Source organism: Eschrichtius robustus, chromosome 4, assembly GCF_028021215.1.
Source record: "Eschrichtius robustus isolate mEscRob2 chromosome 4, mEscRob2.pri, whole genome shotgun sequence".
In the NCBI taxonomy this organism is placed as follows: domain Eukaryota; kingdom Metazoa; phylum Chordata; class Mammalia; order Artiodactyla; family Eschrichtiidae; genus Eschrichtius; species Eschrichtius robustus.
Genome location: NC_090827.1, coordinates 79,407,886 through 79,432,408, shown reverse-complemented (window position 1 = coordinate 79,432,408; position 24,523 = coordinate 79,407,886). Strand labels below are relative to the sequence as shown.

The window sequence follows — 24,523 nt, the reverse complement described above, 5'->3', positions numbered from 1 at the left end:
TTCAAATGGGGTGATAATGCCAAACCGGTTTTTAAAGTGGTCATACTAATACTTGCACTAGCAGAGTGTCAGAGTTCCTGTTGCTTCACATCCTACCTATACTTAGTATTATCAGACTTTTTTTTTTTCATGGTCTAAATCAGCATTGTTTTAGGTCTGTGAAGATTGAGAAGTATAAAATACAGGGACTGCCTCGACCAATTATTGCATTTGCATAATTTTTAAGTGAATGCTCTTCCCTCTTTTCAACCTGAAGAACTCCTCCTTTTCCTTCAAAATGTACCTCATCTGTCTCAGAAGCCTTCCTTGATCCCTTCCTGCAGTTAACCACTTCCACCTTTGAACCTCTTTTTTTTTTAATTAATTATTTTATTTATTTACTTTTGGCTGCATTGGGTCTTCGTTGCGGTGCGCGGGCTTCTCATTGTGGTGGCTTCTCTTTGTTGCAGAGCACAGGCTCTAGGTGCGCAAGCTTCAGTAGTTGTGGCACATGGGCTCAGCAGTTGTGGCTCGCGGGCTCTAGAGCACTGGCTCAGTAGTTGTGGCGCATGGGCTTAGTTGCTCCGCGGCATGTGGGATCTTCCCAGACCAGGACTCGAACCCGTGTCTCCTGCATTGGCAGGCGGATTCTTAACCACCGCGCCACCAGGGAAGTCCCAGAACCTCCTTTTCATAGCATTTATTATGTATGATGAATTTTTTAAAATCCCATTCTTATTAAGCCATTTCTTGGTGTTAGGGACTTCCTCATATGCAGCCCCTTGCATATGGACATACTCCCTCCGTCCTACATATACAAAACATTACCTATCTTTCAAAGTGTGGCAAAATATTACCAATATTAAACTGCCCCTGATCTTTTAACTATAAAAAATTTTCCTCTTTTTGTTGATCTTTCATAATATTCTCAATCAGCGCCTCTCAAGCTTTAATGTGCATATGAATCACTGAAGGATGATCTTGTCAAAATGTAAATTATGATTAAGGCAGATTCTGCATTACTAGAGCCCAGTAATGCCAATGCTGCTGGTCTTCCGCGTCTGCTGAGGAGACAGAGGTGAAGTCCCCGTTAGTGGGGGACTACGCCGGGGGAGGGCCCCGCGGCTGCATCTCGCGGCCCCTCGGAGCCCGCTGCGGAGGAGGAGGCGGTGGCCGGGCCCAGGCCCCAAGGCCGCCGCGCCGACCCGCGCGCGCGCCCGGCAGTGCGACCCGCGAGCCGAGATGGGTATCCCAGGAGCGAGGCCGGAGACCTATCAGATTTTTTAACTTTAGCCATTTTGGTGAGTGTGTGTGTTTGTGTGTGTGTGTATTTCATTGTGGTGTTAAAATACTGTATTTTAATAAACGATTGTGTTTCCTTTTATAGCAGAACAGAGGGAACCATATACAACTTAATAATGCTCATCAAAATATTTTTGGTACTGAGTCCACATCATCCTATTTCCTTTTAAGCTCATCTCAATGAGCAGTCCATGTCCCAACTAGTATAAAAATAATAACATATGTATGTGACAGGTCCATCTAAACCATCTAGCAAACAGAAGGATTCATCTAATATCTCCTCGAAATGAAACAAGATAGAAAAATGACTAGTCAACGACTATAAGCAGTAACAGAAAACAGCCAGCTTTAAAAAAAAATGAAGTTGTAGAATAATTGAATATTACAGTTAGATTCATCTAATTCAACCAACTTGGAACCAGGAGAGGTTAAATGATTAAGACCCATATCGGTTGCAGACAGAGATAGAACTAGAATTCTAGTCCATACACCCCTGGTCTTTTATAGGATACCCAAAATTTTATTCAATGTGCTTTCTTTTTTAAAAAAAAAAAACTTTTTATTTATTTATTTTTGGCTGTGTTGGGTCTTCGTTTTCTATGCGAGGGCTTCCTCTAGTTGCGGCGAGCGAGGGCCACTCTTCATCGTGGTGCGCGGGCCTCTCACTGTCTCGGCCTCTCTTGTTGCGGAGCACAAGTTCCAGACGCGCAGGCTCAGTAGCTGTGGCTCACGGGCCTAGTTGCTCCGCGGCATGTGGGATCTTCCCAGACCAGGGCTCGAACCTGTGTCCCCTGCACTGGCAGGCAGACTCTCAACCACTGCGCCACCAGGGAAGCCGCCAATGTGCTTTCTTAAGTCTAAAATTTCTCTTTAAACTCAATTTAATTTCCCAGAGTCCAGATTAATTTTGTAAGTGCACTTAGTTAACCATGAAAGAACACTCTGTCCACATGTTGTAATTATATAGCCATGCTTTCTCTCTCTGACTAATTAGAAGACAACTCAACACTGAAATCCAATCTCAACAGAACATGCTATCTGGCTATCACTCTTCAGAAAGGCAAAGCAGTCTGCCTAAATTCTCACTACTTTCCTTGCCAGCAAGTCAAGGCTTAGAGTTTTATAAAGCAATCCATGTAAATACTCTGCTCTGTCTTCCTCTAAGGACTCAAGGGGGTCAGGGGGCTAGCTCTATAATGTGATGGCTTTCTTGTAGGAAGATGTCACCATTGACCCACAATCAATAGACCATGGACTTTGAATTATGGTTCTGCAATGATCTATATACATTCATCCAGAGCTTCTAGATGACAAATGGCACACAATTACAAATGTCTAGCCTCTGGCTACTCACCAAAATATAGCTAATTTATCCCTATAAAGTTCATGGTTTGAGGGCTTCCCTGGTGGCACAGTGGTTAAGAATCCGCCTGCCAGTGCAGGGGACATGGGTTGGAGCCCTAGTCCGGGAAGATCCCACATGCAGCGGAGCAACTAAGCCCGTGCGCCACAACTACTGAGCCTGCGCTGTACAGCACACAAGCCACAACTACTGAGCCCGCGTGCTGCAACTGCTGAAGCCCGCGTGCCCAGAGCCCGTGCTCCGCAACAAGAAAAGCCACCGCAACAAGAAGCCCACGCACCACAACGAAGAGTAGCCCCCGCTCACCACAACTAGAGAAAGCCCATGCGCAGCAACGAAGACCCAACACAGCCAAAATTAAAATAAATAAAATAAATAAATTTATTTTAAAAAAGAAAGAAAGAAGACATTCTTGTCTTCTTTAAAAAAAAACGTTCATGGTTTGAGTTTCTGCTAACAGCATCAGCAAACCATCTATAGACTCTAACTTTTACCATCTTGGTCTGGATGGGACCATCTGGGAAATACAAGCTCTCCTCTATTTCACTGCGGTATTAATTTAAGGTACTGTATTCCCTTAAATCAAAAGCCCCAAAACAATGATGCACAGACATATTTAGTTTAACCATTGCAGTGTTTAAAATCTATTTGAATTAATGCCAACATTTGAAATCTAGAGAATCCACATAAAAATTCAGATTATCAGCCTTTCTTGAAATATCAAAAGCTCTAGCCATTCAGGGACCTTGTTCCTGGTAACAGCCAGAAGCTGACGGGTGGCTTCCTTCAGTGGGGACATATTTCCCTAATCCACCAGTCTCCTGTCCAGGCCTCTTCACTCCTTTATGCTGCCTTCCTGGCCCCCATAGGCATTTGAATTTATGACTCCTGCCCTTATCAAATAGTATCAAGGCCAGGTTTCTGCCTGGAGCTCCATGCCAGGGCTTTGGCAGCAACTTGAAGAATCTCAAAACAGTCTGTGTGTGTAATTCCGGTCCCCTGCAGAGCCCTGCTGGATTGCCCAATGCTGTCGTTTGCCATGCTCTTTCCATGGGCTGGATATTGGCATAATACAGAGCTTCACTGACAGACAATGGGGCTGCGCTCATTCAGGGAGGTCTGGGACTTCTGTTATGCCCCAGGAGCCTGATTCCCATTTTCTCTTCCCAAGTACATGGGTAGAAACATGCTGAGAGATGTAGTTTAGCTTTCTCTAATCTGTAGAAAATTCAATTGGCAAGGTCTGCAAGCTTGGCTCTTCTTCTAAGCATCTGTATTCCCCACCCCCCAACCCCGGTGAGTCAGTGCATTCAACAATGCTATTTAAAATTCAATAAATAAAGGCAAATAAAATTTAAAAAATGGATCATCACATATAAAAAACCAACTAAACAAATCTTTTGCTCAAAATGTCAAGCATTCAGGGACTTGAATAAAATATTGAAAGTATGTTCCCTAGAGGAGATAAGCAATTCAAAAATAGGACGTATGAGAACGGTACTAAGTGATCCTTCAAATACAAATGGCACCCCATGCCCTAATGGATACAGTACCATGTTACCTGATGCAATGACGCATATCATGCAGTGGGAGTCTCTGGGGCCCAGAGGACAGCAGCTGTGCAGGATCTGAGGCTACAGATGTGAACAACAGTGGTCCATGGGAATCCACAGGAGAGATTAGTTCAATGTCACGTAGAGCCACGCTGTACAGGAGTTACTGTTGTGAAAGGTTCCCAGAGTTCTAGTAACAATGGGTAGTCAGAACCTAGATTGTCTCAACCAGGGTAGAGCACTGTACGGGGTCCAGGACTGCATAGGACTACTCTTGTCTGTTGGGCCCTTCTTGAAGGAGTTAATGTATCCACCCTCTCTTTTCTTGAATTATCAGTGGTCATTGATCTTGTGACCTTATTTTGAAGTAACTGCTCAGGTGTGTACCCACTTGGTGTTTTGTCCCCAAGCTCTGATGAGGTTGTCCCAAAAGGCTATCCATTCCACAGCTATTTTAGAAATCCCTAGAGAAGTTTGTTAGAAATGCAGATTCCATGCAGATTCCAGGGCTGTACTCCCAAAGACTCTGACCCAGTAGGTCTTGATGGGGACCAGGAATTTACATATTAACCAATGCCCCAGGGGATTCTGATATATATGGTCTGTGGCCATACTTTGAGAAACGCTGTCTCAGAAGGCTGATGCCAACGCTTCATGGTTCCATCTCCAACATCAATTTTAAAAACATACTTTTGATGAATATAAAACCTGAATATAAAAATCCAGAATTCATGATAATATGAAACCCTCCTGTAATTATCGAGGTTGTATAACTCTGAAATTGTGGGGGGGGGGGGGGGGCGGGGCGTAGGCAAAGAAAAAGAGTTTATCCTGCCTTTCCCATATGACCTGTTTTTTGGGGGTAATCAAATAGTGTTTGAAAGTTGTTTGTTATAGAAGTCCAGCTGATAAATGCAGAAGGAGTGATTTTTTAAAATTTGTAATTTATTTTACAGCTGTGAAACAAGAGTTTAAGGAATGAGCATAAGTGGAAGCTAGAGCCATTCAGTGAAAGGGTAATGGCTAACTTAGTAGTGGGGGACACCACCTCAACCCACTAATAAAGCCTAGAAAAATGGGACAGGTGTGCCATTACGGGCCTTGCAACGTGATGCACCAGAAGTATGGAAGGTTTTCTCGACCCAAAATTCAACTTGAATCTCCAGTTTATAGAAAATAAACAAGTTAAAAAAAGAAAAAGAAACAAGTTAAATGAAGATAAAGAAACACACTAAATGCCAGTAAGGGGAAACAGACAAATCCAGAATGTGGGTCATTTTACAGGAGAAATTACCCAAATTCTTCAACAAATCAGTGATCAGGTAAAGGAGGAGGATCGTTATCAAATAAAAGAGACTTAAAGACATAGCCAGGGCCTCCCTGGTGGCACAGTGGTTGAGAATCTGCCTGCCAATGCAGGGAACACGGGTTCAAGCCCTGGTCTGGGAAGATCCCACATGCCGCGGAGCAACTGGGCCCGTGAGCCACAACTACTGAGCCTGCGCGTCTGGAGCCTGTGCTCCGCAACAAGAGAGGCCGCGATAGTGAGAGGCCCGCGCACCGCGATGAAGAGTGGCCCCCGCTTGCCGCAACTAGAGAAAGCCCTCACACAGAAACGAAGACCCAACACAGCCATAAATAAATAAATAAATAAATAAAAATAAAATGACTAATACTCTAAAAAAAAAAAAAATTAAAAAAAAGAAAGACATAGCCAAATGCTATGTGTGGATCTTGTTTGGATTCTGATTGGAAAAAACCAACTGTAAAGAGAGAGTTTTGAGACAATCGGGAAAATCTGAACATGGACCTGGTATTAGAGGATAATAAAAAAAATTATTAGGTGTAATAATAGCAAATAGTTATGGTTTAAAATGTTTTTATCAATCTAGAAATGCATACTAAAATGTTTACTGGTGAAATGACATAATGTCTGGAATTGCCTTGAACGACTGAGTAAAAGTAAAGGTAGGTGGGCAGATGAAATGAGATTGGCAAAATATTGCTAATTGCTGAAGACTGGTGCTGAGTATGTGCAGCTTCTCCTTATTTGGGGGTATGCTTGAAATTTTTCATAATAAAAAGTTTTTTAAAATATACTTTTGCTGTAGGCACTCACCCATTACAAGTCAGGCTAATGAGTCAAGAAGTTGAGGTTATTATTACTCAGGAATTAAGCATTCCCTTCTACTGGCAACTCCCCTATAAATGCCCAGAACTAAGTTTTCATATCTTGAAATCCATTTTTTTCTCTCACATCCCAAAAAAGCACTGGTGGTTTTTTTTCCCACATTACTCTCTTCTGTAATAGCTTAATGAGATGCACAGAGTAAATGGAACTCCATTTGCTATTGCTACTTTGGCTGCTCAAGAACCATTAAAAGACCTTTAAATCATCACTCATCTATTAAGTGAAAGAAAATCCTTGAGACTTCCCTGGCAGTCCAGTGGTTAAGACTTCGCCTTCCAATGCAAGGGATGAGGGTTCGATCCCTGGTCTGGGAGCTAAGATCCCACATGCCATGCAGCCAAAAATCCAAAGCATAAAAACAGAAGCAATATTGTAACAAATTCAATGAAGACTTTAAAAATGGTCAACATCAAAAGAAATTAAAAAAAAAAAAAGAAAGGAAGGGAGGGAGGGAGAAAGGAAGGAAGGAAGAAAACCCTTGTCATTAAATTAAGGGAAAACCACTCTTCATACTCAGGAGTTTGGGGTGTTTAAAATGCACTACTTAGATAGTGAAAAAGTGTTGAAGCAAACATGGCTGTACTTTGTTGTAGCCTATTTCTAGAGGAAAAGAGGATCCCTCTTAGAATATTTACAACCTACTTTGTTCTTGGTTACCTAACAGAAAATGGCTTCAGATTAAGAACTAAAATTTCCTGAACCAAGAAGTATTCTAATTAATCAATCTGAGCACATTTGTAAATGTTGAGGTCAATACTGTAAAGATTGGTGCAGTAATTTAATTCTTAGAGGCTATTTGGCTTTCATTGCCTTTAAAACTCAATTTGGCTACTTCACTCACTCCAGGGTGGCTAATTACCAACCACAACACAATTCTCCTGGCCATCATTCCTGCAAACGTCTATCTCCAACCCAGAAGACATCAGCCAGGGTATTAACTTAGGCCCTTTTTATTATAGTAATTCTATGGTAATATTTCCAACTTTGTTTTTTAAAAGTCTTAGTCAATAATCTACCAGTTGCTATTATGGCTTTTCTGTGAAATGTCAAGTGCTATTAAAATCAAGGTTTAGGGACACCTGGCAGAATTTCTCAAAGTGTATTCTGGGAATACCTACATCAGAATCAACTGGTGGGTTAAAAAATGCAGATTCCTGGGTCCCCTCTCCAATCAGACTACATCAGACTCTCCGCTGATGAGCCTGGAATTCTGCACCTTTAGCAAGTGCGGCAGGTAGTTCTTTCACACGCTAAATTCTGACAACCAAGCTTTCAAGAATGTGAGGTTTCTCTCAAGTCTCTGAGAACAACAGAGGATAAAGACCCAAGTTAAACAGCAGCAGGAGGAAGCAATCAGCCAGCATGTGGAACACACCACAGCACAACTGACCTGTCCACCAGCTGATAAACAGGTAAACAAAATTTAGTATGTCCAATCAATGGAATATTATTCTGCCATAAAAGGAATAAAGTCCAGCACTGCATAGCACTACTCTTGTTTGTTTAGCCTTGGAAACATTATGCTAAGTAAAAGAAGCCAGAAACAAAAGACCACATCTTGTATTATACAATCCCATTTATGTGAAATGTCCAGAACAGGCAAATCCAAAGAGACAGGAAGTAAATTAGTGGTTGCCAGAGGATGTGGGGAGGAGAGAGGTAGGGAGTGGCTGCTAGTGGGTGACAGTTTCTTTTTGGAGCGATGAAAATGTTCTGAAATTAGATAATGGTGATGATTGTACAACTCTATGAATATACTAAAAAATACTGAATTGCAGACTTTAAAAGGGTGAATTTTATGGTATCTGAATTATATCTCCAAAACTGTTATTTAAAAAGTTAAAGGTGTTGGGATTAAAAAAAAAAAAAAGAAAAAAGGAGGACATTTTTTTCTACACCATAAGAGGCTTAGGCTTTGAAGACATAACTAAATACAACAAGTAAACCTTGTTTGAATCTTGATTCAAACAAACTGTAAAACAGACATTTTTAGACAATGGGGGAAGTCGAATATGAATTTGGAATTATTGTTTACTTTCTTAACAATCATGCTGGCATTGTTGTCAGGTACGATTATGTCTTTTCTTTTGAGATTAATACTGAAATATTGAGGGGTGAAATAACATGATATCTGGGGGTTTTCTTTAAAATACTTCAAGGAAAAAGGTAGATAGATGGAACAAGTATGCAAAATAAATGCTGGTTTTGGTTGATAGCTGTTGACTGGAAGATAAATACACAGGGACTTGTTGAATTTTATCATTGGGCATGTTTGGGAATTTTCATGATAAAAATTTAAGAATGAAGGAACTCAGGGCTTCTTGATTATTTTAATGTGTTTTGATTCCAAAAATTTCAGTTGTACCTGCAGTGTTAGGGTGAGATTGAAGGGCAAATGTTAGAGGCAGGTTCTTACTTTTTAGCTTTTCAACAGGAAAAGGTCAGAGGGAGAATTGAGAATAATTCCATAAACTCAGAGAAATTAATGGACAGACTAGAAAGGCACTGAGCTCAAAGTTCCTTGGTCATTTTTAACCTGGTGGCGCAGTGGTTAAGAATCCACCTGCCAATTCAAGGGACACGGGTTCGAGCCCTGGTCCGGGAAGATCCCACATGCCGTGGAGCAGCTAAGCCCACGCGCCACAACTACTGAGCCCGCGTGACACAACTACTGGAGCCCATGCACCTAGAGCCTGTGCTCCGCAACAAGAGAAGCCACCGCAGTGAGAAGCCCCTGCACCGCATTGAAGAGTAGCCCCCGCTCGCCGCAGCTAGAGAAAGCCTGCACGCAGCAACGAAGACCCAATGCAGCCAATAAATGAATAAAAAAAATTTTTAAAGGCCACTTTAAGTTCTAAGAGGATAAAATTCAGGGGCTTCCCTGGTGGCGCAGTGGTTGAGAGTCTGCCTGCCAGTGCAGGGGACACGGTTTCGAGCCCTGGTCTGGGGGGATCCCACATGCCGCGGAGCGGCTGGGCCCGTGAGCCACAGCTGCTGAGCCTGCGCGTCTGGAGCCTGTGCTCCGCAACAAGGGAGGCCGCGATGGTGGGAGGCCCGCGCACCGCGATGAAGGGTGGTCTCCGCTTGCCACAATTGGAGAAGGCCCTCGCAGAGAAACGAAGACCCAACACAGTCATAAATAAATAAATAAATAAATAAAAGAACGTGAATCTCTTTAAAAAAAAAAAAAAATAGTACTTCTCTACCCTTGTTTCATATGAGATACAAGTGGGGAGCTTTAAAAAAAAAAAAAATTCAAAAAAAAATTTGTACTTTGATGTGCTGTGCTGGATTTAGGATTTTATTGTTGAGAACTTCCTAATTTTATAATCTTGTTAGAGATTTAGTTGTCTTAAAAATCTAATGCTGTACACACACACACACACACACAGACACACACACACAACTTAATGCCGAATCTTTGACCAGGGAATTAACCCAAATTGCCACGTCTTTCTTATGGGAGCATCCTACTTGTTTTCGATCACTGATTACAGTATTTTTATAGAGTGTGGCCTATCTGCTTCATAATCAGATGCAATTCCCTTCTCAAATGTCACCTGGCCTGACTGATAACCATCTTGCCACATGATAATTAGGACTTGGGGAAAAATTGCTTTAAGTGAGTTTAAGTGTGTGTCATCACCTTGACTAGGAAATCCTCTGCCTGGGTGTCAGAAATCTCGGACATGTGAATTACAAACATTTTTTTAGGTTATTGATATTGAGGAAGTTGGTTGCAGTGCCCTCTTTATGAAGATCCGTGGAGGAAATTTCCTTCAGGAATCTTTGTGCTTCTCTTGAGTGTCTGATTTGTTTCCATTTTCTGATTTTCGCATTGACCGCTAAGCAGCTCAGAGCAGAATTTTTGGCCTTCTTTCAGCAAGTGTACAGCGCTTCATGGGTTATATTTTGTGTACTAGCCCCAGACTTTATCTTATTTTTCCTGCAATCCAATTTCCTCACTGTTTTTAAAATATCATTGTAATAGAGTCTTATAAACTACATTCATATTCTTTTTGGACTAAAATGGGATATAAACAATGAATAAATGAATGAACAACAATAAATTATTTAAAAATTACAAATATCAAAACAAATACAAAAATATTACAAACATACATTACAAGTCATTTTCATGTTGCTGGTTAAATCCATCTCACTTTTAACATGTACCACTTCTTTCTTTATACATGGATGTCAGCCTCTCTTCTGACATTTATCAACTATGAACGAGCTGGGCTTTACCACAAAAATGGGACTAAGAGAGCTTCAGATTTATTATTAGGACTTTTCTACATTGAAAAAAAAAAAAGTGGATTAAAAAAGGTCTGAGGAAGGAGACTTCCCAGGCAGTCCAGTGGTTAAGACTCCACGCTTCCATTGCAGGGGGCGCGGGTTCAATCCCTGGTCGGGGAACTAGGATCTCACATGCCACGTGGCGCACCCAGAAAATTTTTTTTAAAAAAAAGGTCTGAGGAAGATACTAGGATAAATCCGTGTTTCTGTGCAAGGCAGTAAAAAAGAAGAGGAACATGTGATATATATTCCATCCCAAAGAGGGTAGAGAAAAGCAGTGTTAAACTGTTCCCAGATCACTTCCCAGCAGCTTTTTGTCCAGAGGGCTTGGTGGCTGCATAGAGAGTGCAGGCAATTGTCCATTTTTATGTTTGAGTCTGTGGATCTCAGGGAGCCTTTCTGTGGGTTGACCCATCATTTCTAAGTAACTAAAACTATCTTCATTTTATGTAGGGGAGATTGCTGGGCATCAGAACCAAGCTTCTCCACCTCATCTTCCAAATTTGGCTGAGACCTTCTACCCACTTCTGGTAACTGGATCCATCTCCTAGTGATCTATCAGGTCACTTATAGCCCCGCCTGCTCTTAACCAAGTTCTTCCTCCAGCCAGGATCATGTTGTTGAATCTCAGCTTGGCAATCCAGACCCTGCTCCCTGCTACAGAGTCTCTGTTTGGAAGACTCTGAGAGAAGAAAGATGAAGGGACAGTGAACGGGTGTTCCCTCTGCCACCTTAACCCATTTTACTGTGATCTTATGAATATCTGCAAGGTAGTGACTGGCTGCTAGGATTTATTGGTAAATTTTATTACATTTCTTTTCCTCAAATCATCTTAATCACATCTTTAAATCACAGCTTGCATCAGGTCCTATCATCCTCCATTTTAAAATGCTTGAACATCTACACACTACTATATATAAAATAGATAACTAATAAGGACCTACTGTATAGCACAGGGAACTCTACGCAATACTCTGTAATGACCTATACAGGAAAAGAATCTAAAAAGGAGTGGATCTATGTTTATGTATAACTGATTCACTTTGCTGTACAACAGAAACTAACACAACATTGTAAACTAACTATACTCCAAAAAAAATTAATAAAAAATAAATAAAATAGAATGCTTGAACAGCTTTCCATTGTTCTCAGCATAAAACACAAACTCCACCAGGGCCTCCTGCATGGTCTAGCCCCAATCTCTTCTCAGGCCACTCTGCTCCTACATCCTTAAGTTCCATTTACACTCTGGGTTCCTTAACAGGTCAAGCGCTTTCCATTCTACCTCCGGGCTCCACCATAAGCTGTTCTTTGTGCCTGTAGGCCCCCAACTCCACTGGAGATGCCTACCTTGATCAGCCAATCAAACGCAGGCCACTTGTTTCCCTTCGCTCCCGACTCCACCCACCTGAGGAGAGCAATGTAGTACAGCGTTTTCAGGGGCTCTGCCTTCAAACTGTTTGGGTTCAAATCCCAAATCCACCACTTGTTAGCTTCTCTGTGACTTTGGAAAGTTACTCGACATGTCTCGGCTTCCCCACCTATAATCTGGGGATGATTAAAAATATTTTGAGGATTAAATTTGTTAACAGAATGTAAACTCTTATAACAGGAATAGAAGTTCTCACTTTAGCACATACTCCAATTTAAACCCACTTAATCGTTTGCCAAGTTTGAGTCCGTCACCCCGGGAAGGATTATAGTGCCTCCCTCCCTACCTCCCACCTCACCCCCAACATAGCCCCCCCGCGCCACTCCCACCCCCCCCCCAATCTACTTATTGAACCCTGCGAATGAATGAACAGAGAGCATGAAGAAAGGAGGCTGGTCCTCCCAGGTTTAGGAGGGACCATGGGGTGAACGTTCAAGAAGACGTGGTCCGAGCCTGTCTTTAAGCTTACAGTTTAGCAGGACAGGTTCTAAACACATACTGAACTTGAGTAGTCGTAAGAAGGGGAATCTCTTGGGTCCTGGCTCAGCCCTGGGGTAACGGCTAGAGCCTCCTAAGGAGAGGCCAGAGGAAGGCACGTTGGCCTCAGAGAACCAAATCCACGAGCGCCAAAGCCTGGGGAGGCGTCAAGACTCCTGGAGCTTCCGAGAAGCTTGCTCCGCGTAGGCTTAGCTCATGCTCCCGCCACGGAAAGACCAGAAAGACCCCGACCTGCCAGGGACCGCGGGCACCAATGGCCGGAGCCGCACCACCCTCTTCCGGAGACTTCCCGGGGATTGGCTGCCCGCTCCGCCCCTACCCCTTCCTTCTCCTCCTCCCGCCCCGCCCCTACCCTCTCTTTCTCCTCCTCCCGCCCCGCCCGGCCCCTACTGCAGTATCTCGGCGCCGCACGCCCGCACCGGCCTCAGTCTTGCTGAATTGAGCGGTGAGTGTGGGTCAGCGCAGTGGGGGCAGTGGGGTGGGGGTGGGGGGGTGGCACTCGGCCGGTCCGCGGGCCCGGGTGGTGCTGGGCTTGCCCCTTGTCCCCTCGAGCTTTGCCCGCCCGGAGCTCCACTGTTCCCGGCGGCCAGAACGCAGGGGTAGAGCAGCCCTCGGCGGCCCGGGGTGGGGCGGGCGACCGTGCCCGTCCCGGGGCCGCGCTAGGCACATACGCCGCGCCGAGCCGCCCCGAGGCTTCCCGGCGGCCAGGCCCGGGCGCGGTAACAAGTTTGCCCTTTGCTTCCCCAGGGCCCAGCCTGCGGCGGCAACAGCGGCTCTCGGACCGACCGTGAGCCTGGGGACTTTGTCTCCAACGACTGCGGGTGCAGCGGCCTGAGTTCTAAACGCAGGTATGTCCCCGTCCTTGAGTGAGGTGAAATGACCCGGGCCTGAGCACGTGGCCAATGGCGACCGGAGGGTTCTCAAGCACGTGTTTGGTGCAAAGGCCCGAATCCGGCTCTCCTTTAACAAAGGAAACGGACGTTCACAAGCAGAACAGCTGCTTCTAGTGGGTTTTCAGACTCGGTTAAAGAAACTGCTGAGGTCCACGTACACTGACGAGAGAGGAACGCAGGAAATCGTAGAGAACCCTGTGAAAAACCCAAATCGCCCTTTCCTGTGCCCTTTTAAGGTTGACGCAGTGCCTTAAGAGGCTAACACAGAAGGGTAAAGAAAGTCTCCATAAAACCCAGAGAAGAGATTGTAGAACTCCTCTTTGGATCCTGTCTGGAGTCACAGCTGAACCAGAAGATTTTCTTTCAGTTTTAGCACCTTAGTGATATTTGTATAGTTAATAGCAAAGTGATAAACTTAACCTTAGGTTTGACGGTACCTGCAGGCCTGCTTTTTAGACTCCTCTGGGGATACCATCTAGTGTTTTCAAATAGAGAAGGGAATTTGGATATTGTGGTTATCTCTGAAGGTGGAAAAAAATCTAGGTGATGGAACAGGTGTACAAAAGGCTTTTTCTGGATATCCTTTGAGACAAACTGAAAAGAATGTACCTCAAAGGTTTTTTTTGTTTGTTTTTCTCTATTTGTTCAGAAAGGTAATTTTAAAACTTTTCTTTTTATAGGTTGAAGACAACAGGTACAAGCCAATGAAGCTGGAATGCCCTGACACTGGTATTTTAACTGACTTACACCAGCTATCACTCTGCAGTTTACAACACACAAGTGCCTCCAGTTAGGTCAACTATTCTCACATAACTTGTAGCAACCATGTATCTGCACTGGCTTAGGAGTTTAGGGCAGTGGGATAGTCCTGGTGGTTTAATTCTCACAACTCTGTGAAGTGGATACTGTAAAATTACAGGTGAAGCAGTAGTTCAGGTAGTGAATTGAGATTCCATCACATATGCATAGCCCTGAACAAGGAGCCTCATATGTACCTTTTTGGCTATGTAAACTATGAAAAGTCACTTATCTCTCTTGAGATTTAGTGTCCTGGTTAAACGGTAGAAGTATTCAGATGGGGATTAGGTCAGTTGGAGTGGGGGGGGGGGGTGCGGGGGGAGGGGTAGTGTTAAGGACCAGAAACTTATTGTTGAGAATATAAGCTCTTTATAGTATATAATTACATTGAACCTAAAAGAAGTCAAAATTTGGCACAAAAGGAGCATCCATCAGCATGTTAAATGCTTCTGATGAATGTAGCATAATGAGCTGTAAAAAGGAATTTAAAGGACGCAATGATGCTAGATAGTTAGAATTTGAAAGTATTGGAGGTGATGGGAAGGTTTTCATATGAGAAGAAATGTGTCAGTGTAGCAAGGTTAACAGCCCAGTGTGTGCTAGGAGTTCTTCCTGTTGATCAGCTCTGAATGTTTACAAATACCTCATTTTCCAGAAGTCTTAAACGTATTCACCTTGGGTTCATTTTTAATGCTTATTTCAAAATATTGTATTAGCCTCTGTTTAAACTTCATTTCTTGTTATATTCCATATTATTCTGTAAAATCTAGCCTCCTAATATAGGAAATTTATTGAACAAATGTTAGCGTAATTGCTAGAGGGAAAACAAGGTAAGGGAAACAGGAAGGGCGTATATATGCACTGTGAGTGGAGGACATGATAGTCTCAGATAGAGCTGGTCGGAGAATGACTTAACAGAAGACCTGAAAGAGCTGCGGGAGATAACATGGTTATATACAGTTGATCCTTGAGCAACATGGGTTTGAGCTTCATGGGTCCACTCATACGCAGATATTTTTCAGTAGTAAGTACTACAGTACTACATGGTCCATGGAGGGCCATCTATAAATTATTCAGATTAACCCTTGCATTGTGCAAAGGTCAACTGTGTATATTTGGGTGAAGAGCATTTCAGGCAGAGGAAAAGTAAGTGCAAAGGCCCTGGGGAGGGATGTGTTTAAAGGTTTGGGGGGAAAGCAAGGTGAAGATGCAGAGAAGTGACCTTACGGGAGGATCTGACAACAGTTTGTGTGCAGGGCTAAGGTGGATATTTTAGACCATTCTAAGATGGCAGCTTGCTCTCTGGCCTCTCAGGCCTCTGAATGCTGTAACTCAACCTCGAATGCACCCATACACTTTCCCACGTTTCTATAGGCACTATCTTTCCTCCCAAGTGCTCTTGTTATGGATTTCTGTAGCACCCTGTAATGGCCTTATCATACTTGGAAGCACATTTTGTAGTTGCTTGTGAGCTTGCCTGATTGCCCCTGCCCATAAAGTCCCTCCTGGTTCCCACTAAATTCCTGGGGTCTAACCAAGTGCCTGGCATACTATAGGTTCTCAGATATTTAACTTGAGCCCTAAACCCATGATTATAGTACAAGGAGCAATATCATTTCTAATTAAATTTACTACTATCATTAATTGTGTTGGAATGAATTATGAATTGCATTCAAGTGGGTGGCTTACTTAGGAGTGGCATAGTAACAGCCTAGATTCAGATCCCCACCCTATATGATCTTAGACCAGTTACTTCTTCAGTTTCTTTATCTGTAAGTTGATAGTAATGACAGTTACTAAAAAAAAAAAACCCTGGTGAGTAGTAAGCACTTAGTAGTGCTATAGGGCCATTTTGACAATACCGTATGATCATTGTAATATTGAATGAAAATGAAAATACTGATATTTGATATTTATATGGTACTAAAATGCTGGCTTTAATGTTCATAAAAAATGGTAAGAGTACCTACTAGGGCCAGGTACTATTCTAGGTGAACACATCCATGAACAAAGCAGACCAGTGGATGTGATTGCGACTGGTCCATTGACGGGAGGCCTCCAGTGTAAAGGCTTGTGATGCTTTCTTAATTGAGTGCTGTGACTAGTTAGCAGTGTGCTGGCGGAGAGGGTATTCGGTAGGCTAAAAGCCTAGATGAGGTGACTTCAAATGCTAACTACAGAAGTCTGAAGGCTCTAGCAAAGATCCCAAGGATAACCACTGGTTTCACAAATGGCTCCACTCCACTGAGTCCTGGTGTTGGTTCTTTGCCCCTTGAGGAGTTACTTGGGCTGGGTAGACAGGTGGAGACCCTGGGTCTGCCACAGATCCTCTCTCTCCCACTAACCAACTTCAGCCAGTTACAGTCTTGTTCATACTTTGGTTTTCCAAAATTTTTTTTTGTTTTTTTTTAAAGTAACAAGGATTTTGGCTAAAAAGCTTGAAGTCCACTAGACTAAACAATAGCAGGTGAAAGATGTGAGCAGTTTTATAGCCAGGGGGTAAAACTTTGGAGGAAAGACAGAACAACTTTTTAGTTGCTTCGGAGTCCAGAGTTTAGAACTATAGAAACACTAGAACTGCACTGCCCAGTAGGACAGCTCTTAGTCACACGTGGCTATTTAAGTCAAAACTAAAATTAAAAAATCAGGCCCCCAGTTGCATTAGCGCCGTTTCAAGTGCTCAGTAGCCCCACCTGTGGCTAGGGGCTACTGTACTGGACAGCAGATACAGGACATTTCCATTGCTGCAGAAAGTTTATTGGCAGTACTGTTCTAGAGGTGATATGGTGAAGACAGAAGGAAAACCTAGAGAGATGGTGTAGTAGGCTAATGGCCCCAAAGAGATCAGGTTCTCGAACCTGTAAATGTTACCGTATTTGAAAGAGGGTCACTGCAGATGTGATTAGGTTGAGGGTCTTGAGATGGGGAAACTATCCTGGATCATCTCTGTGGGCCCTAAATCCAATCACAAGTGCCTTTATAAGAGGCAGGCAGGAGATTCCGTGAACAGAGGAGGAGGCCATGTGAAGAAGCAGATTTAATGTTGGCCTTGAGATTGGAGTGATGCAGCTTCTAGCTGAGGGACGTTGGCAGCCGCCAGACGCTGGGAGGTGTGAGGAACATGCTGATTCCCAGCCCCCCAGAGCCTCCCGGGGGAGCATACGCTTGATTTGATCCAGTGGAGTTTACTTCTGACTTCTGGCCCACAGAACTGTGAGAGAATAAATTTCTGTTGTTTCAGTAAGCTACCAAGTTTGCAGTAATCTGTTACAGGAGCCTCAGGTATCCCAATACTGATGGAAAGCTTAAGATCACAAATACAGCCAGAGCTGGAACCTCACCACACCACCTCCTACACTGTGTTTTCACTAATACCTTACTGGTGGGTAGGTGAGGGTAGATCTTAACTATTAGTCAATTTAAACATTTTCAGAGGTATGGTAATTAAGTTAAAATTTATTTAGATTTGAATCACAAGAGATATCAGCATGTGGCTAAAATATGGAGGATTAGCAAATACTTCATAATAAAATACAGATTATCAAAACAGATATAAGAAATCAATGTATGATTTATTGGACTGTCATTTATGTATACTTTTAATAAATTTCATTACACAGTACAAAACACCATCCACGTTGTAAAAATTTGGTAACGGAAACTAAAACAATAGGAAAAAATTATGTTGGTTATATAATTTTTGCCTTGTAGGCCATACAGCTTTGGCTAGCAGGGTCCCAGAGGTAACAAAGACTTGGCTCATGTTTCCACAAAATGTAAAACTGAATTTCTGGGAGGTTTAAAAAAAACAGTATAACTAATAGAACTAGTTTTCTCAGGGTCACTACCACAGGGCTCTGACTTGTCATCCATACATTGGAATTTTGATGTACTGAATATCTAGGTTATGACAATACTGATACTGAATAATGGCAGCTTCATGCTAGAGACTGTTAAGGAAACTAGGGCAAAGACCCAAGTTTCTGAATAAGAAATTCACACTTGTTGAACTCAGTATTCTTTTGGGACCATCTCACTCAGTCAAATAAAACATGGAAAACCTGAAGGTCAAATCTCAGTCCTTGTTGAAAAGATTGTGTGTTTACATGTTGCTATTTATAGTATTGCCTTTTGAAACTCTTCTCAACCTATGGAATCTCATTCTGATGAAAGAAGTTAGGATCAAAACTGAGCCCTATTTGTCTACCTTTCATACCAAGTTGCAGACCTGAACAGTTTGTATCTGAAAATTTATTTAAAATTGGAATTTACATAACGAATAGAAGGTTTCATTAACTTTTGACCAAAACCAGGTCCTGATTGGGGGCTTGGGGGAGGGGGTGGTAGAAGAGGAAAGTGTCATAAACTGCCCACCATTCCTTGCAGCCTCTTCTATTTCCTTCTTGCTAACAGACTTGAATACCTGTTTCCAACGTCTCCCCCAACAAAAAAGTTTCATTATTACAAGTCTGAATATTTCTGCCTGAAAGTGGCCACTATTTTTTAAGATGTTTCCACATAGTTACATTGATCTCTAGCTCCCTGTTTAAGGTTTAACTCCCAGCCTGCAGGTAACCTGATTATTCAGATGACCTCAACTTGAAATAAGATAGAAATGCTCCCATGTTGAGCTCCTCATTCCGAGCTAATGGTTTGCTAGGTTCCTCCTAATAGACTTCTAGCTCCATGCTATCTACTTGCACACTCAACTCTACAGGTTTCACTCTGCTTAAATCACTGTAAGTGGCTTAAATCTACAGAGCCAGTGAAAAATGTCTGAAGAAGCTCAGCTCATTTTAGTTTCTCCAAGACCAATGAAACAAAATTGTAGGACTGCCCTGAATATGCACCCAAGTGGCAGGTTCCTGTGCCGCTCTATTTTGGTTTGGCCTCTACGGGATCATTGACCACAACAGCAGGAGAGATCATCTTGCCAGAAAATTTCTTCAGGTGCAAGTTTTCTTTCAGAATGAGTTTGTCTAAATTTTTACCCGTTTTTTTCTTAGTCAGTTGGTTATTTAAGCAAACCAAATTCCAACCCTCTCAAATTTTCATGTGTCCTGTGGTGACTGGCCAGCCACTTCCTGCATCATCGTGGGTATCATCTCTGCCTTCTTTGAACCTTTTATGCCAAAGACTCTTGCTCTTGACATTACTTCACCATAAACTACATATAACATTTCAAGTGTCTCGCTTGCAGATTTACTTAACTTTACACAAAGTTTAATGTGCATTATTTGCTCTAAATTACGGTCACTCATTTTTACGGTTAAAAAAACTGTCATATCTACTCACAAAGATAGCTGGCAACCTTGAAAAAGCACTGTTGTGGCCAGCTGAAACGTGTTACAATATCCGTGCAACAGTCACTCTGATTTCAAAAGCCACACATGAAAACTTAGTCAAAATTAAAACAGAAGAGTGCAAATAATCTTTGAAATACATTACATTAACTACGTGCAGGGAGCATTTACCCCTACCCTCCCCCAGCCAAAGAACCTAAGATAAAAATACATCCTAATGACATTATGGAAGCTGCCACTTGTCTTGGCTGTATATTTAGAATGAGCTAGTTCAAAATGATCTTTTTTCTGTTGATTGATTGATAGGCCAAATGCAAGATACCAAAATAGTTTACTTCCAAATATATAACAAGAGACTGGATGCTGTTGTCTCCAGTCTGCTTTCAATTTTGGTTATATACCAAGAAGCAGAGTTGCCGGATCATATGGTAACTCCTTTTTTGAGAAGCAAACTGTTCCACGGCAGCTACACCATTTTACATCCACCAGCAACGCACAAGGGTTTCAGTTTCTCCTGCTCCTCGCCAACACTTGTTATTTTCTACCAAGTTTCACAGTGGTACATGAAAATTCAGGTATCTACAGGTCTTAAGTATTTTCTTCGCAATCCCCGTCTGCCTTTCCCCTCCTTCTTGGCAGTGCTTTTTCTTCAGTGAAAATACAGACTAAGGCTCAAGACTTTTAGTTAGTATTAAGTATAAAGTACTTTAAGATAACTTTTTGTTGTTTGCCACGCGCAAGAATTCAATACATACACGCTCCTTTACTGGAGGAATCTGCATTACCTTTTTAGGAGGTGAACAGGGCTGCTTTTAAGTGTCTGCATTAGAAATGAACTTAAAAATGTAGATGTGACCTTACGCTGCCTTAACTATCTGTATAGCAGCCGAGTAAGCACGAGCTAGAAACAGGCTGGGACAAGAACCGACCACTTATGCAAGGCGGTTCATTTCTCTGAGCATTGTATCTCACCGTACTGCGTGCACTCAAAAGTGCGTTAACCATAGAACCACAAACTCGCCCACTATTTTTAATTCAAATGTCCCTTCCAAGGTTGCAAACCGTTCAACACAGATGGAGCGAGCGTCAGTACCCGGCAAGGCCCAGTCAGGTCGCGCTTTACCACCTTGGGTTCCTCCTGCCAAGCGGCAGCAGAGCCGCGCGGGCCGCGAATCTCCGCCCGGCGGAGGAGAAGGCAGGGGAACGCGAGGAAAAGCCCGAGCTCGGTGGGCTAAGAGACCCCCACGGCACGGGACCCGCCTCACATCCGCCTTGGGCACCGCGGGTCCGGGGTTCGAGACAGGCAGCTACCTGCCTGCGGCTAGTCAAACGCCCAGGCCGCACCCACTGTCCCTCGACGCCCCTCGGCCCAGGTTGGGAGCGGACGGAGGCTACCAGGGGTCCGAGGTACCGGAAGTGGGCAAACACCCCCTCAGCAGCGAAACCAAGTGCCCAAGGACCGGAGGAAGACCTGCACCCTCGCGAGAGTTCTGACAAGCCCCCACAGGCCGCGAGAGCCCTGGGGGACGCGGTCTGCCGATCACCAGATGGAGGCGGTCCTGGGCGCACCCAATTGGCTAAACACGGGAAAGCTCGCGTCCCGTTGGCATCTTTTCCGGCCCCAACTTCACCTCCTCAGCCTGAATCCCCGCCCCATTTAGCTGCCCCATATCTCACAGGAGAAGGTGGGGAGCAGGAGGGGAAATGCTTACGCTTCCCCCACTTCCCCCCCACCCCCGGTCCTAGTGCAGGAGCTCGGGCTACCTGAGTAGAATCCCAGCTCTTCACCCGTGGCATTTTAGGACCATTTCACGCCCAGATTCTGACATGACCTGTCTCATTCCTAAGCTCAGCATTCTACCCTGTGTCCCCAAACTGACCCAGTCCTGGGCAGAGAGCTGATTTTACCTGTGCTTGGGAGAAAGCAGGCTTCCATGGACTTTGCCAAATTAAAATATTTCTCTACATGCTTTCTCATCTCCATACCTACGTCTTGCTCTGCATAGTATGCAGTGAGAATTAAATTAAAATTGCTTTTTTTTTTTTAACAATCGCTAATCCTCCTGTGCCTTAACTCATTAAATCATCAAAATAATCATCAATGAAGTAGGTACTGTTAATATTTTTCAAGTAAAGAAACCAGAAGCACAGGGGAATTTAGTGACCTGCCCAAGTTCTGTGTTTGCTCTCCAAATAGGAACTATACTCTGTCCTCTTCATCCCTATCTCCCTTACTTTATTTCGGGACTTCGTAATTGCTGGATTACTTCTACAAACAGCCCCTTAACTCCTCTCCTTGCCATCCTCTACAAAGCCAAGGATTAATCTTCCTAATGCAAATCTGATCATGTCTCTCAAATCCTTCTGAAGTCTCTGAAATGTCAAATCCTTCTGTGGCTCCTTATTGCCACTCTCTGGCAGACAGTGCTATTTACTGAAATATTCACACCTACAGATAAGTACACAAGCCATGTTGGGTATATACCCAGAAGTGGAATTGTTGGATCATAGTTGTGCCATGTCCAAATTTAGTAGATATTTTAAAGCAGTTTTCCAAAGTGTTCGCACCGATTTACACTTAATTATGTCTCCTGTGATTTTAATTTGCATGTCCCTGGTTAATGAATTTGAGCACCTAGTCATATGTTTACTGGTTATTTAGAAATACCTTTATGAAATTTCTGTTCAATTCTTTGCCCATTTTTCTGAGTTGTTTTTTATTTGATTTTCCCTAACATTTGATTATAAAGAATTTCAAATATTTAGCAAAGTTTAAGGAATTTTACAGTAAACACAAGTAAACCTACCACGCAGATTCTACCATTAATATTCTACAGAACCTGCTTTATTACATTTCTATCCTTCCCTTTATCCATCTTCATGTTGTTGCATTTCAAAGTTAATTGCAGATAGCAATACATGTCCTCTAAATACTTCAGCATATATGTAATTAATTAGAATTCAGTATTTAAGGTTTGTTTTGATGTAAAACTTACATCAAATTAGTGTAATGTAAAACTTACATTAAATGCACAAATCTTCAGTGTAGATTTGCTGAGTTTTGAGCAAAGGAGTTTTTCAATGCCACCTCCCAGTCATTCTACATTTCCACTTTCCTGGGGGCAATGACAGTTCTGATTTATTTCTTCCCTGCTGTAGATTAGCTTTACCCTGTTTCAGAATTTCATATAACTAGAATCATACAGTATGTGCTCTTTTGTGACTTCTTTCACTCAGCATACTGTACTCCTCCATGTTGTTGCATGTGTCAGTAATTCATATCTTTTTATTGCTGAGTAGTACTCCGTTGGATAAGTATACCACAGTTTATCCATTATAAGAGGACTTTTTTTTATATGCATCCTTTATCAAGTGTATGTGTTGCAAATATCTCCTCCAATTCTGAGTTCCTCTTCATTCTTTTAAGGATGTCCTTTGAGGGGAAAAGTTCTTAGTTTTTTTAAATTTTATTTTATTTATTTATTTTTGGCTGCGTTGGATCTTTGTTGCTGCACGCAGGCTTTTCTCTAGTTGCTGCGAGCGGGGGCTACTCTTCGTTGCAGTGCGCAGGCTTCTCATTGCGGTGGCTTCTCTTGTTGCGGAGCATGGGGTCTAGGCGCGTAGGCTTCAGTAGTTGTGGCACGTGGGCTCAGTAGTTGGGGCTCGCGGCTCTAGAGCACAGGCTCAGTAGTTGTGGCGCATGGGCTTAGTTGCTCCATGGTATGTGGGATCTTCCCAGACCAGGGCTTGAACCCGTGTCCCCTGCATTGGCAGGTGGTTTCTTAACCACTGTGCCACCAGGGAAGCCCCCCAAAAGTTCTTAGTTTTAATACTCCAATGTATCAACTTTTGATGGTGACTGGTTTTGTTTAAGAAATCTCTGCCTACTCCAGGTTATGAATATTCCTTCTCTGTTTTCCTCCAAAAGCTTTAGTTTGCCCATTTAGAATTATAATCCATTTTGAACTGATTGTTGTGAGTGATGGGATATAAAGCTGAGTCCACACATCTTTTTTTCTATGTGGCTATCCAATGAATCCAGCGTGGTTACTTAAAAGATCACTTCCCTCCATTTGCAGTTATCATAAATCAGGTGACCACATACATGTAGACCTATTTCCCACTCTATTCTGTTTGATAGGTTGGTTTTGTCTATCTTTGCACCAATACCACATGGTCTTCATTACTACAGCTTTATAATTATTCTTGAAAGTGTACCAGTGAACTGAATTTTTAATTAAATTTAAATTTAAATAGCTATGTGGCTAGTGGCTACCATATTGGACAGAGCAGATATAGAACATAGGAAGTTCTGTTGACAGCACTGCTTTAGAAGACAGCTAGAGGCCAATACCAGATAGTTCATTTCATAGCCACAGGTCATCTTGAGTTATGGCTGGGCTGCTCCTCAAAAATATCTGTGTAATATCTTTTTAAAAGAAATTCAAAGTGCATCTTCCCAAAGATAGGTAAGACATCCAGCTCTTTTGACCTTGCACTTTTAGCAATGAAAATATTATTTCAAGTGTGGGAGAGCTTAATGCTTTGGGAGACATTTCCTGTGATCAGACACCATAAAATTTGTAGCCCCAAATCACAGGGAAAGATTCTTACTCTAGTACCATTACCTGTAGTTTATTATCTGCTGTCATCCAAGGTCACACTTAACAATTCTCTTTCAGAGGGCTTTCCTGGGCTGTCACTAGCTGTGCTTGAGGGTTTGCCCTCAGACCTGCAATCAGAGGTCTGAGTCAGATCTGGCTCCTGTGTGTAAGGGATTCCTCAAACCATATTGTCCTGTTTATTCCATCAGTGACATTGGAGTCTTTTGACTTGTAAATGATACATATGTACTTATTATGTCCTTCAGGTGTTTCTTTTTACATTAAATGTATTTATTTCTCCCCACATT

General features: G+C 42.7%; 1 long non-coding RNA gene and 1 other non-coding gene across 2 annotated transcripts; both read left to right on the top strand.

Moving 5' to 3' along the window:
• The first annotated feature begins 12,993 nt into the window (after positions 1-12,993).
• Positions 12,994-14,598, top strand: LOC137763749 (uncharacterized). Its single transcript, XR_011073841.1, has 3 exons — positions 12,994-13,062; positions 13,365-13,465; positions 14,191-14,598. It is a non-coding gene; the product is annotated as an uncharacterized lncRNA (long non-coding RNA).
• Positions 13,734-13,855, top strand: LOC137764490 (small nucleolar RNA SNORA26). The gene has a single exon (XR_011073995.1). It is a non-coding gene; the product is annotated as a small nucleolar RNA SNORA26 (small nucleolar RNA).
• Positions 14,599-24,523: the final 9,925 nt, after the last annotated feature.